Source organism: Meleagris gallopavo, chromosome 1 (genome assembly GCF_000146605.3).
Source record: "Meleagris gallopavo isolate NT-WF06-2002-E0010 breed Aviagen turkey brand Nicholas breeding stock chromosome 1, Turkey_5.1, whole genome shotgun sequence".
Taxonomy (NCBI): Eukaryota; Metazoa; Chordata; class Aves; order Galliformes; family Phasianidae; genus Meleagris; species Meleagris gallopavo.
In genome coordinates this window covers 93,065,416-93,069,116 of record NC_015011.2, presented here as the reverse complement: position 1 = coordinate 93,069,116, position 3,701 = coordinate 93,065,416, and positions in this window count along the sequence as shown.

Genomic DNA, 3,701 nt, shown 5'->3' with positions numbered 1-3,701 from the left:
GCTGGCGTTCGTCACCGCACACGGAGCCGCCGTGCCTGTGCTGTACCGGTTGATTTATTGGGGCATGTGCCGGGGCTGCATCTGGACTCTCTGCTCTCTGCCTCTCGCATCTCCCCGTGAATTGTCGATTCACGGCCCCGCCGGGGAGGGGGCTTCGTGTCACCAATAGAACCGGGGCTGCCGTTGAAGGAGGAGGGTTTGATCTCTGTGAAGATGCAGTCAGCCGCCTTCGGCGCATCGCATTCTTAAGAGTGAACCAGTGATTAAAACAGTGCCGCCTTTGACGGCAGGTTAGGGCGCGTGCCAGGCGGAATGCTACTCTGTGAACCACATCAGGTAATAAAACGTTCCAAGAAAAAGGATACAATGCAGATTTGGCCCTCTGGAAATCGCCAGACTGGGCCCGTCCTTGCAGACAGGGGCAAGCCGTGCCTCACGTGCTGCTTGGCTTGCTCTCTGCCTTGTACGAAATGCCTGCTCCTTCTCAGTTTGTCACACAAGTATTTTTTTCAGCTCCAGATTAAAACTACCCTCGGGAGTACTCGAGCAGTCCCTATACCACATTTGAGCAGAGCACTTTTTGGGTGCCGTTTTACAGGGCACTGAGTAGAACGGGAATTAAAGAAATCTTCACCCTCCGAGTGGAGTGAGAGGAGATAATTTCTGCCATCCTTTCCTCCTTCGAAGGAGAAGAAAACACACAAATATTTTTAAGGGAAATCTGCCCTGAATAGCTGCTATGTCTCACTGAATATCGAATTCTTTGGGTCCACCTTGTAGTGCTACTTCATAAACAGTGCCATTTGTTTTGGCATAGCCAGCCATGGTTTCTGTACTGGACACATTTCTTGCTGGCATTTTTATACCTGCATTTAAAAGTAATTTTTCCTGCTGGCTTGCTGTGCTTCCCCAGACTGCCTTGTGAAGTGGCTCAGCGGATTTGTTAGATTCCTCCGTTTCTGTCTGTGGTCTGTGGGATACACAGGTTTTCCATCATCTCTGTACATGAATGAGATTGTTGTTCTGAGGATTCGGAACGCTTCGGGACTGTGACTGAGGATGGCTCCTGTTAGCTTCAGTTCACTAATTTAGTTTAAAGACAAAGTGACAGAGTTGAGCTAACATGTTCTGTATGGAAGTGTGCCTTTTTTTTGGCTCTGTCTCTTAAGAGCCTGGCTTAAGGAGTCTGCCCCGAGTGTTGATGAAGCATCAGCTGAGGGAAGAGGACATAGAATAATGCCTCTCAGCTTGTGCATGGAATAGCATTAACAGCAAGCAGTCCCTTCAGAACGGAGGCAAACAAGAAGTAAAAGAGCCCAGTGTCAACTGCTTGCTGTGAGAGGGGAGTAGTGAGGTGGAAGGGGGAGTAATAACATGTTGAGCTGAGAAGTGGCTTGTCAGCTGAGTTCGGGTATGATATTAGTCTGCTTTGCCCTATCCAGTGTTTACTGTGAAAATAGTAGGATCTCTAGCTGCTGTTGTCCTTACCTCGTGTGCTGTTAATGATTCTGAAATATCTAAACTGTGTCCTAAGAGGTTTAACTGTTATGTATGTTAGCAGCTTGTACTTGCATTTTTTGTTTTGCTTTTTTTCCCCCATTTCATGAAGTTAGCCTTCTATATACAAAATTTAACAGTAGAAGGACGACATGTATTTTGAATAACATCATCTTAAACAATTTATGCAACCTGGAAAGTAAGCTATTTATTTTAAAGAGTTACTGCATGAGCAACTGTGATATTAAAGATAGTTTTGTAGAATTCCTGGTGTACAGATATATGTTAAAATTATCCTGAAATTGTAGCTGCTATAGCCCCCTGCTGTGAGATAATGCAAATGGCATCTAATGCCTTCATGTGTTCTGCTTCTCGAAGGATGCTGGATAGTGTCATATGTGGTAACAAATGATATACTTTCAGTTCTCAGCCATCACCAGACAAGTCTTTCCAATACGGTTTCTTCAAGCACTTTAAATACTTGCAACTTGTTTACTAATGAAAATAATGTGGGGACACTTTAATTTGTCTGAAACTGTGATCACTGATGCAAGAAATCGGTAAGGACGTAATTGCTCATGGATGAGGCTTTGCTTATAAGCCTAGATCCATTACAAGTAGGAAAAAAAAAGTGAATATGCAAATGGCTACTTCTCTGATCATATGAGCTGATTGAAGGCTGCAATACATCACTCTATAGCTTGTTTAGTTAGTATCTGTTTAGAATTTTCACTAGGATTTCTGTTAGCAAAATCTTGGCAGTAATGCCTGATCTTGTAAGCAAAGGTGTTGCGTTGACAAATTAATGTTATAATGCTAATATGGTAATAGCAAGTGAAAAGTGTGCTGTAGTTAGTAAATTCTGTGAAGAAGATGACAGTTGGAGAATAGAAGACAGTGACTTTGGAGGAGGTTGGTACAATCTGTAGTTGGAATCACAGAATCGTACTCACAAGTTGAAGCATAAAATGTAAGTCTTGACTTGATTGTGGTCAAGTCTAAACAAAACTTGGCAGACTTATTAGTTGTCTAGTTCCCAGATTAGTTCATTTTATTAATTATTTCTTCTTCTTCATATGTTTTATTACTAGTCATCGTATAGCCTTGCTGAACAGTTTTAGAACATCAAGTAACTAATCACTCAAAGCTCCCACTGATGACCTCATGAAACTTCCCCGATGAACACATGAATAGATTCCTCATACTATTTATCAAGTTCCTATTCACCAGTAAGCAGTAGTTCCACAAAAATGCTGATAAGGAGAAACACTTCTTTGTAACAAATTCATTTTTTCATGTCAATTTTATTGTTCTTTTTTTTTTAATTAGAAAAAATGTTAGACATTAATGTCCCTCTGCTTTTAAATTTACTTGTCAGTTTTAATTCCATGACTATGTACTGTAAATGTTTTTAAGCCACAGTTTATAGAAGCCTTAGTTCTTTATATTTTAGCTTTATGTTGCAAAATGAGTCTTGAATGTGGTTGCATTTAATCTTTCCACTAAATGATTAGTCTTCCGATATTGCTATGGAAAGTCAAAGTTGGATTTTGAGTTTTTTTCCACATATGCATCACAAATGTTGGTGAAGAAACTATAACCACTGTCTATATGGTAAACACTGATGGACATCAGGTAGTCGCCTAGCGAATATAAGTGTAACCAGAATGTAGTTGACTGTTACAAGAATGATTCCCTCTCAGACTAACACTTATAAAGTAGAAAGAGAAGGTGCTCTAATGGTGCTCTTAATTCCTTCTCAAAGAGATGGAAGAAATGCTTCCATTTTGTTTTAGAAGAGAAACCTGACAACAGGCTAATTCCATTAGAGACTTTCAAAAGAATGGAGAGTCCTCTCCAGAGAGGATGCTGCTGACATGCTTTATAAAATACAAGTTCCAAAACAAATGTGGAATGGTAAAACTATTAGACATAGTTTAGTAGTTTAGTATGTGTCTCCTCTGGGATTGTGTCAATATTAAGTATGAGCTTAATGAGCATATCCCTTCTTTCTAAGGAATTCTTGAGGTGTGTTTGAAAGGAAGAAAGAAAAAGTGGCAAGGAATAGCTTGTAAAAATGATGGTTTTTCTCAGCAATCTGCCCTTTAACAACTTATTTTTTACATAATGAAAACATTGAAAATAATTTGAAAATAGTTTTTTGAAAAATGTATGTGGGTGTTTTTGTGAGAGATCTTAAAGCT